This window comes from Phalaenopsis equestris, unplaced genomic scaffold (genome assembly GCF_001263595.1).
Source record: "Phalaenopsis equestris unplaced genomic scaffold, ASM126359v1 Scaffold001327, whole genome shotgun sequence".
NCBI classification, from domain to species: domain Eukaryota; kingdom Viridiplantae; phylum Streptophyta; class Magnoliopsida; order Asparagales; family Orchidaceae; genus Phalaenopsis; species Phalaenopsis equestris.
This window is the reverse complement of record NW_018165766.1, coordinates 50,922-62,924: the sequence shown is the minus strand read 5'-3', so window position 1 is coordinate 62,924 and position 12,003 is coordinate 50,922. Positions and strand designations below refer to the sequence as shown.

The 12,003-nt window shown below is 34.5% G+C and overlaps 1 pseudogene; it reads left to right on the top strand.

Annotated features, from left to right (window-relative positions):
- Positions 1-4,521, top strand: part of LOC110034016 — a 5,356-nt pseudogene extending 835 nt beyond the window's left edge.
- The last annotated feature ends 7,482 nt before the right edge of the window (positions 4,522-12,003 follow it).

Genomic DNA, 12,003 nt, shown 5'->3' with positions numbered 1-12,003 from the left:
GTAGGGAAATTATATTTAATAATGCGTTATTTTGATCAAAATTTTGGAATTATCTTTTTTTGTTGATTGCATTATGAAAGAGTTGGGGGTATCAAATCAGGTTCCAGTCTTATATGAAATCGATCAAATCCACCCGAAACTATTTGACTAAAACCTGACCCAAATATTAACTGGCGATGAAAATAGCTAAACAGTGGTGGTCGGGCAGTGATGGTCTAACGGTGGTGGCTTGACAATAGTGGTCCGACGGCTAAAGGATGGTGGTCAGACAGTGGTAATACGACGATGACGACAACCATAGAGTGGTGGTCCGACAGCTCAACAACGGTGGTCTAGAAGTGTGGTCCAGCTACAAATGCAGCTCGATAGTGGTGGCCAGACAACGACAGTCTTGTTGTAGGGACGACCAGAATGCGGTGCTCCGGGGATGTTGGCCAGACAATATTGGTTCGATGGTGGTGGCAGCGATCACAAACGATGATGGTCGGGTGACAGTGCCTAAGCAACGGTAGTCCAATCGTGACGACTACCCGATGGTGGTGGCCTGCAACTAGATGACGGTGGTCGAACGACATTGGCTAGGGTGTGGTGGTCTTGTTGCGACGGCTGGCAACAGAGTTGGTTTGGCAATAGTGACTAGGCAACAGTGGCTGATAATGGCGACGACCAGACTGCAGTGGTCCTACAATAGTGACGGTGGACTTACGGTTGCGACGACTGAGTTGGCAGCTGTCCGGGGTAGTAGAGCTCTGAAGCTCCTTCAACTTTCTTCTCTAGGTTCAGGTCCCTCTTCATGAAGATAGTGAGGGTATATTTATAGACTTTATGAGTATCATGCTTTGTAAATATTGCATGAATCCATATCACTTTATCGGATGACCTAGAGTGATCTCTTAGATCATACGTTGCTTTTTGAGTATTTAAATATTTTAATGATGTTAGAATTGAGTGATCTTTAACTCGTTGGTTTCGTCTTGTCTAGACGCTCAATTTATCCATAGCTTTGTTTGATTTGGAGATCGATTGTTCTCCCAAAATATATCTCAAAACTTATTATTATATTTTTATTATTTGATCTGGGCTCCGCTTGATTCAAATTGAATTATGTTTGATGTCCGTTGGCTTATCTTATAACAACCCTTTATTTCTATCAGAGTAAAAGTAATTAAATTTTTGGAGCTCTCAGTTAAATTATGTGTCGAGATTTGTGCGGACCAATATGATTTTTTAGGCACATATCCTTTTCAATTTTTTTTTTTAATCTTTCTTTCTTTATCTTTTTTGAATTTGGGTTCTCCTATAAGCAATTATGGGGATCTTTTGACCAATGCCAGAATGAAACAAATTAATTATTGCGATTTTGACAAACAAAGTAGAAATTTGAATTTTGGGGGCTTCGTTTTTCTGTATTTATATCTATTTGATTGGCATCTAAAGCTTATAAAAGCAGAAGGTTCCGTGTCAAAACCTGCAATTAATTGCTTATTGGATAAAAAATGACGAAAGTGATTGCATTTGCTTGATCAAATCCCTTATCTCCTTAGCTAAAGAGGAAAACATATAAGGTGTGATTAGGATGTGTGGCCTATTTTGTAGTTTCAAGTTTGTCGTCGAGTTTTGAACTCATTACTTGATTGCTACATAAAGGTCCAACAAAAGTGACAATTTATGAACATCAACATAACTTATTTACTTTCATCCAACATTCCAAATTAAGCAAAAACCTAAAAAATTATTATAACCCATTCATTCTCCTGCATCGACTTACTTTCAAGTTTTTAACTTAATTGGCAGCTAGGAATGTCTAGCGGCTTGGATACTCTTTGCGGCCAAGCATTTGGAGCAAGACAATACAGAATGCTTGGAATCCATACTTACAGAGCCATCATCTCACTCATAACACTCAGCCTCCCAATTTCTCTCCTTTGGATCTATATGGGGAAGCTTCTCTCACTCGTAGGCCAAGACCCCCTAATATCCCAAGAGGCCGGAAGATATATTGTATGGATGATCCCTGGCCTCTTCGCCATGGCCACTGCTGACCCTCTCATGAAGTTTCTTCAAGCTCAGAGCTTAATCGTCCCCTTTATTTCGAGCTCGCTCGCAACTCTTTGCATCCACATTCCTTTGTGTTGGACCATGGTGTACAAAACTGGATTGGGCAATGTCGGGGCCGCACTTTCTATAAGTATTTCTTTTTGGATCAATGTATCTATTCTTGCAGTGTACATTAAGTACTCGGATTCGTGCAAACTAACTCGTTTAACGCTCTCAATGGAGGCGTTTAAGGGTATCAATGAGTTCTTGAGACTCGCAATTCCCGCTGCAGTGATGATATGGTAATATCAATTTGCGAACTTTTTTCTCCGTATTGTAACTTATGGTGTTTTTTTCTCAACTAGTGTTTGGTGGCAGTGGCGGAATAAAGTTTATTTTTTAGAGTGAACAAAATCACTAAATATTTAATTTTTTTTAATATTGGGGAAAGAAATAAATTGAGGGGGGTAAAGTACTAAATTGCCTAAACTGTCTAAGAAAAAGTTATTAAAATTTACTACTTTTATATAGAAAATTCTCAAAATTTGAGGATGTACGATTGACATAGCCTGATTCTGCCTCTATTGGGTGGAATATTTGTATGTAGTATTTTTATTATTATGCCATTTAGAAGGCTCTTTATGAATATTGCTATTTGTGTTTTCTTTTTATTATAGGGGCATGTACATATTTATCACCCAATTCCTATGTATTTATTTATCTAACGCCTAGACTTTTCTCTTTTTTTTTTTTTTATATACAATTATACCACTCAGATCTTTCATATCACAAAAAATAAAATAATTTTATATTTGAAAATACTGAAATACAACATTTTATGCATAGACAAGGGTAAAAATTGATGTTTAGATGTTACTTATGTAAATACATAAGAATTGAATGGCTGTATGTAAATCCTTCTTTCTTATATTATTTTTTACTAATTATTTGCTTACAGCCTTGAATGGTGGTCATTCGAGCTGCTCGTCTTACTATCCGGTCTCCTACCAAATCCCAGACTCGAAACATCAGTCCTTTCCATTTGGTATGAAATAATGCGTTCACATACATAAAGTTAAAATCAAATATTTTGCCTCAACACGGAATCTCTTCCTTCCACAGTCTTACAAGCATTGCTTTGCTCGACGCCATACCATATGGCATTGGTTGTGCTGCAAGGTATGATCATTCAAACTTTCTATCACAAACATGACAAATTGTAAAATTTTAGCTGTAGAAAATTGATCAGCATTATGCATATAGTACTTGAGTATCGAATGAACTCGGAGCTGGGAATTCAGAACTCGCTCGTTTGGCATTTCATGTGGCAATAACAATCGCGATTGCGGAGGCATTGGTGGTGTGTGTGATGCTATTAGGCCTTCGCCGAGTCGTCGGTTATGTTTACAGCAACGAGGTTGAGGTTGTGGATTATGTTAGGGAGATGGTTCCTCTTGTTTCCATCTCGGTTATCATGGATGGCAGCCAAGCAGTGCTGTCTGGTAATCTTCTTCACCAACACCTGAATTTCAATTTTTACATACATGCCACCTTACCTATACATGAAAAGGTGTATTTTATTTTTCAAAAAGTTAAAATGTTGGTATTATTGATGTGATATGGATGATTTGGGTAGTATAAATGTAAAAGGTAACCCCTATGTGCAAGATATTTACATAAGAATTGTGGTTTTATGTAATTGCCCCCTTCTTTTAATTCAATTACCGAACTCTAGGAATTGTTCGCGGTTGTGGATGGCAACACATCGGTGCCTATGTCAATCTTGGAGCATTCTATCTCGCCGGCATTCCGATCGCAGTTGTGTTGGGTTTTGTCCTTCACGTCGGAGGCATGGGTCTATGGATTGGTATATTATCCGGCGCAGTGATTCAAAACTGCATTATTGGAGTAATAACAATTTGTACTGATTGGCAACATCAGGTACTCTCATTAATATCATGGATGATTAAGTTACTTTTAATGATTTGTTTCTAAATTTTAAAATGAAAGGTTTCATAGATAGCACTCAATTTCTATGTATTTACATGTGGAACCCCTAAATTTCAATTTTCGCATGAATACCACCTTACCTATGTATGAAAATGTGTATTTTACTTTTTAAAAATTAAAATGATGATATTTTTGATGCGAATAGAAATAAAATTTTAAAATTTAGGTGCTAGATACATAAACTGCAAATATTTAGGCGGTATTTATGTAAATGCTCTTTTTAAAGCTTATAATGCTCTTTAATTGTAAATGTTGTGATTAATCTTGCAGGCGGTGTTGGCGAGGAAGAGAGTATTTAACGAGAGGCCGTCGTTGGACGGTGATTTGAAATGAGTTTAGGTTTTAATATTTTTGGTTTAGTCATTTATCTTTTTCACTCTATTTTGAGCATAGAAAATGTATGGCTGAAATCCTGAATAATCCTTTGCCTATTTAGGGTTAACCATTGTCTTGTTTGTTTTTGATTGAGATAGAGCCGAATAAAAGTAAAATCATAATTTATTGATTTCAACAAAAATATACGTTATGCATCTCCATTGTGATTTGAAATTTGTAGTGTATCAGAAAGTAAGGAAAAATATCCCCTTTCTATGTAGACCAACTCCTCAACGGATCCTCTATTTGAGTTGAGATTGTCTTTTTAATTTCTTTCCTTCTCTTGTGAATTCTTCAGAGATTAAGAAATCTTTGCAAAGAGAAAAATAAGAATAAATATAAAAAAAAATAACTAAAATGATGATATTATTACTGTAATTGTAATTGGAATGATGCATACTTTACCATGATATACATGATTTTTAATTAGATGTAAACACATTGGTTGTCACGAAATACTACAAACTTTGTTTATATAAAACCCAACTCTTTCATAAATTCTTGAAGCCAAATACCTTATTTGATTGCTTTAGTTTCTATTAAAAATTCAGCTTCGGTAGCATGTTGATTGAAGTGATGACTTCCAGCTTAATGCGGCTTTGAAGATTGTAAAAATGTATCCAAAAATGATTTTTTGGAATCTAGGGATCCTGCAAAAATAAGAATTAAATATAGCCTAAGATGCTTTCAGCACTTGAACTTTCTCCTCCATAAAACAATCCTTGAGCAACGGTCCGTTTGGGACAGCTGTAGATTATTTCAGATTATCCTAAAAATCTGATAATCTGCAGATTATCGAGATAAGATAGCTTTTTGTTTGGGGGGGTTTATTCAGAATAGTTTATTCTCAGTTGTTGTTGGATAAATGACCATTCTGCCCCTATTTAGTGATATTGTTTGTAACAGAATTGTATTAGCAAAATAATAGCTAAAACGAAGCCGCAAACCATTACAGATCATTCAAAAAAATAACATAGAGTGCTCACTCATGAGCATAAAAAATAAAAAAAATAAAAATAAATCTACTTACAAGTACAATTAAAAATATTAAAATGTTTAATTTAAAAGGCTGATGATGTCTGTTCTCAGCTGCAAAATTCTCCTGGGAAACCATCGCACCCCGATCACTGTCGGCAGTGAAATATGTCGGAATGTCGCCCCAAAAAAGGAAACCGCAACGAGCTGAAATGCCTCTTCCACAACCGTAAAACTATTTTCCATTGCTATGAGACTGACGTGACATGAGTAAGAGAGCCAGTAGTCCGCAGTAACACAACACCACTCGGAAGGTCCTTGAAATTCTAGAGCTCATGTTGTTATAAAGATAAAAAAAATAAAGAAATCATTTGTCATATCATAAAATAAAATTAAGTTCTATATAGTTACCAGAGAACCGAATTAAATGAAATCCGTATTGAAATAAAAAAGCTAAAAAAATGTGAACGTGCGGTCTCAGACAAGTAACTACACCAACTCACACGTCTGCCACGATAAGGAGATACTGGACTTTCAAAAAAATGAGTTCTTGGTTGTCTTTAACCCATGAGGACGATCGTCCTGGGATACATGTGCCTATCACCAAAAAAATCCATCTAGTAAATCCTCATATATTGTTGCACTGAAAAGAAGAGAGGACTTAGGTTGCCTTCTTTAGTATTTCACACGCAATACCAACAACACACGATCGTCCTGTGTCAGATGTGCATATTACCAAAAAAGACCATCCACATAAATCTTCATAATCCGATAAGCCCAAAAGAAGTGAGGATATCGGTTGCCTTCACTAGGAATACACATGCAACACTAGATAACAACAACAAACCGATCATCCAAAAGAACTCCTAAGGTCATATTTTTCATCATTCATCATCGACCTCACACACCCACAAAAAAAAAAAGAAAAAATCAAAACAAAAAAAAAAACAAATTTCAAACACGTCATTCTTATATATTCAAAAGTATAAATGAAATAAACGAAATTCTTAATACAACAATAAAAACCAAAATACAACGAAATACATAAGAAAAAAAACCTATAGTCTAATAAATAAATAAAAGTGGGTGAATCAACAACTATAGATAGCATATGCGATAGACTCCCTCAAAACAGTAATCTCGGTTATAACTTCACCGTCTTGAGTTTCAAATTCATTCGATTCTATCTCATTCTCAGGTAATGAATGTCCAACCAGAGATTCTGAAGATTCTAGAGAGACATGCAGTTGATCGTTGTCAGCTATACTAAAGTCCACATCTGATTGAGAGGGATGTCGTCAAATGAAGTTGTGAAGTGTCATAGTGGCCACCACAATATGCATCTGTTTGGGAAATAAATACGACGACATATAACGTAGGATGACCATTTCTTCTTCCAAACCTCAAATGTTCTTTCAATAACCCCGCGCAAGGAGGAGTGACGTTTGTTAAACATTTATTTTTTGCCACGGATGGTGCCACTTGCTTTCTCAAAATCAAGAATATGGTATCTGGTGTCAGGATAGAGCGTCAGGTAGCCACTCTGCATAGAATATCCAACATCAACCAAATAATATTTCTCTATTATGAAAGACACTATTAATGATAAATAATACATATAAGTAATAGGCTTACATAGCTAAATAAACATGAAGGCGAGTGAGAGAAACACTACATTCTATTCCTAGTTGCATATGAAAAAAGACGATTGTCATGTGGACTCCTTTCTCATCCCACTACGATAAATGTGAAGAACATGTTGAAATCACATACTATCATGACATTTTGGGTAGTTGAACTACTCCGACCAATGTACACGATCTTTTTCTGGTTGGGTAGTCGGGCATCAACGTGTGTATTGTCGATTGCACTATGTAGTCCTGTTTTGCATCATTAGAAACTCATTACATTCTGAACTTAATGTAACACATTAATAAAACTTACCTTTAAATATGACATGTAACAGAGATCATTTGCAATTTATTCAGGAGTAGTAGCGAACAATGGATCCTCTGGCTTAATGATTTGCGACGCTAAGCTAACAAGTGCTTGTACACCTTTGGAGAAGTATCAGCTAATTGTTTCTGAGGAATGCTAAAATTGCTCCATAGCTCCTCTAACTAATTCGTTCTGTGATATAATATATAACGTTATAACAAACACTTCCCTAGTTGTCGTTCTAGAAGAACCTTGGATGTCGTGGTTAAGACATAACTCTTGAATGAGATCTATAAAAATGGGTGCAGTCATTCAAAAAATGTTGTTTTATCGGATGTCGGATACACCTAAAATATATAATTTTTTTAGATGCATTTTTATACTTATTTTTGAGATATTGCGCTTTAATGAAAGTTATTTTTATATATTTCTTTCAGATACAGGTAAAAAGGTAAAAAATACTTAAAGGAGTGAAAAATGATCAAATTTGGAGCAAATAGGTGAAATGATCAAATTGGAGTGAAAAATGATCAAATTTGGAGCAAATAGGTGAAAAATGTGCAAAAGTGTTTTGACGCCTAAGCGTCAGATCAGACGCTTAAGCTTCCGTTAAACAGAGAAGACCACGCCTAAGCGCCCAAGGCCCCACGCTTAAGCGCCAGCGGTAGTTATTTGATGAGTAAATTTGGTTTTTGCGAATTTTAAAGAGGTTTTTGAGCACCCATTGACTTAATAAGTGGTTACAACCACCATGGGTGGAAATTATCGGATGAAAATTTTTGCGAAAGGAGGCATCTCTTAGGGAAATACATCGAATTGGGACATATTTTGAAAAGTTTCCAAGGCACCTCTTGGAAAATTATAAAAGAAGGAAGAGAAGACTTTGAGAAGATTCCTGAAAAGGTCCGAAAAAGTGTGTGTGCTTGAAAAGTGAAAGTTTTAAAACTTCTTGAATTGGGGAATTAGTTCGGAGAGATTTCCAGGCATCACATATTTATTGATCCTTTTTGTTTTAGTTTTATATTGAGAGTGTTGTAAAAGAGAAGAGATTCAAAGGAATTTCAAGAGTTTGGTGGATGACTTGAGATAAGTTTTTATCTTTTGTTTTTAGACTAATTTTAGTTTTAATTGAGACTTTTTGTTGGTTTGACAATGATTTCTACTTTCAAACAGAAGTGTGATTTTGTTTTCTCCATGGATTATGAGTAATTTTCTTTATTTTTCTTCTTAAAATGATAAGTAATTAAGTGTTGGATGGAAGTTGTTGAGAGTATTGATCTTTAATGTTGGAAGAAGTTGTGATGATTTAAATCCATGCACTTCATTTACTTCTCGATTTGGCCAATCTGATACGAGATGTCAGCCCCTAGGTGGAGGGAATCGATGTAACTCTGGAGTGAGAGCTAGTATCTTCCCTGCCTAGCCGGTCTTCAGAACTATTCAAACTTTAAATTAGCCAATGTTCTTTATAGCATCTCTAGTAAGGATAAAAAATATTATTGCTCATCTTTGACACAACACAATTTGCATACTTCCACAACTTATTACTTATTACTTATTCATGATAAGAAGAAAGATATTTTCATATGTAGTGCTTTTCTTCTACAAATACTCTAGTTATCTTTTTAAATTGTTATTGTTTTATCAAAATATTGAAAATACCAAAAATATTTAAACTTTCATTACTGCCAAAATTATCTTTTTAAAAATAGAGAGTTTCTAAAAGTGCATATTACATAATCTCCCTGTGGGTTCGATATTCAGGTCTTAATTAAAAAGTCCTATATTACTTGATAACGATATGTATAATTGCGTAGTATCCCAATATATATAAATTAAAAGTTAAATTATTATTTTTCTTCAGGATCAGGTTTTTGGTTTTGTTGTAAAATAAAAAAATATAAGTGAAAAATATAATCAGAATTATTGTTATACTGTTGCATATAAGCAGTATCCGGGATCAAGTTTTTGGTGCCGTTGCCGGGGCGAAATTGATTTTAAAAGTAAATTTCTATTTTTAGAAAGTCTTATTTAAACTTTAAAAGTTATTTTATCTTATTTTGAGTGTGTTTATTTTTATTTTATTATATGTTAGTGCATGCGTAGTTCAGGTTCTGAAAGACTAGTGCCCTACGATTCTGAATTAGAAAGAACTGTTAAACAATCAGAAAAATAAAAAAAATTAAAAATCTTAAAAAAAGGTAAAAATATTACAGAAATGACAAACCAAAATGATCAAAATGCTGAAATTCATCAAGAGTTTAGACCTTTAAGAGATTATGCCAACCCTATTGTAAACGAGCTTCATTGTAGTATTCAAAAACCTACTGTAGTGGCTGATTTATTTGAGCTTAAACCTGCTATTATCCAAATGATATCTAACAATCAGTTTGGGGGATCACTGACTGAAGATCCAAATTTACATCTTGCCAATTTTTTAGAATTGTGCGCTACATTTAAATACGATGGTGTATCAGATGATGCCATACAACTTAGATTATTTCCTTTCTCACTAAGGGATAAAACTAAGATGTGGTTGAATTTGTTAGCACTTGGATCTATCAGAACTTGGGGTGATTTAGCACAAAAATTCCTTGCTAAATATTTTCCACCATAAAAAACTGTGAAGCTTAGAAATGATATTACATCTTTTAATCATTTTAAAGGAGAATCTATTTATGAAGCATATGAACGATTTAAAGAACTCTTAATAAAGTGTCCACACCATGCTATACCAGATTGGTTAACAATTCAAATTTTTATAATGGATTAGTTGGATCTCTTAGATCAATTATCGACGTTGCTGGTGGTTGTTCATTGATGTCAAAACTAGTTTATTTAATTGAAGAAATGGCTACCAATAATTTTTAATGGCCTTCTGAAGTGTAAATCCTAAGAAAGTAGCTTATATTCATGAAACTGATGCATTTATCATGTTAGTAAATCAAGTTGCTGTAATTTCAAGGAAGTTAGACCAATTTGGAATGAATTTTTCTCAACCTATTTTCATGATTGAAGAGAATTCATTAGACCAAATGGTAGATTCTAGAGCATCATTAGAAACTTTGAAACCCGTAAATAACAAGCAGAATAACCCATGTTGGAAGAACCATCCCAACTTTAACTGGAATAATAATTTGGGTGGTAATAATCAACAATGGGGGAACAACCAAGGAAGCCCATTCAAAAACTGGAACAACCAAATGAATACTAATTATAGATCTACTTATCCTCCAGGTTTCAACAGAAATACATAATTTAAGGAGAAGAAGTTGTCTATAGAAGAGGTGGTGTTACAAATGGGAAATCAATTACAAAGTCAAGGAGCTACAATTAGGAATATTGAGAATCAACTTGGGCAAATTGCAAATTCATTAAGTAATAGATCCTAAGGAACACTTCCTAGTAGTACTGAATCAAATTCAAAAGACTAGAATAAAGAGCAAGTAAAAGCTGTTCAACTTCGAAGCGGAAAAGAGTTGGAAGGTAGGGTTCAAAAAGAAATTGAATTAGAGAGAGAAGAAATTGACTAATCAAAAGAGGGCGCTCCAAAAGATTCCGAGAGACCTATTTCTCTACTAAAAAATGATTTGGAAAAACCACCACCTCCATTTCCTCAGAGACTTCATCAGTAGAAATTGGATAAACAATTTTCAAAATTTATAGAAATATTTAAGAAACTTACAATCAATATTCCATTTGCTGAAGTCTTAGAACAAATGCTAAGCTATGATTATTGATTACAATCAATAATCAGCAATGGGGGAACAACCAAGGAAACCCATTCGAAAACTGGAACAACCAAAGGAATAATAATTATAGATCTACTTATCCTCCATGTTTCAACAACAATACATAATTTAAGGAGAAGAAGTTGTCTATAGAAGAGCAAAAAAAGACAGAAGTAGAGAGAGAAGAGATTAAATAACCAAAAAAGGACGCTCCAAAAGGTTTAGAGAGACCTATTTCTCCACTTAAAGTTTATTTAGAAAAACCACCACCTCCATTTCCTCAGAGGCTCTGACAACAAAGGTTGGATAAGCAATTTTCAAAATTTATGAAAATATTTAAGAAACTTACAATTAATATTCAATTTGCTGAAGCCTTAGAACTCTTGGAACAAATGCTAAGCTATGATTATTGTTTACAATCAATAATCAGCAATGGGGGAACAACCAAGGAAGCCCATTCGAAAACTGGAACAACCAAAGGAATAATAATTATAGATCTACTTATCCTCCATGTTTCAACAATAATACATAAATTAAGGAGAAGAAGTTGTCTATAAGAGAGGTGATGTTACAAACGGGAAATCAATTACAAAGTCAATGAGCTACAATTAAGAATATTGAGAATCAACTCGGGCAAATCGCAAATTCATTAAGTAATAGATCCTAAGGAACACTTCCTAGTAATATTGAATCAAATCCAAAAGACTAGAATAAAGAGCAAGTAAAAGCCGTTCAACTTAGAAGAGAAAAAGAGTTGGGAGGTAGGGTTCAAAAAGAAATTGAATTAGAGAGTGAAGAAATCGACTAATCAAAAGAGGGCGCTCCAAAAGATTCCGAGAGACCTATTTCTCCACTAAAAATTGATTTGGAAAAACCACCACCTCCATTTCCTCAGAGACTTCGTCAGCAGAAGTTGGATAAACAATTTTCAAAATTT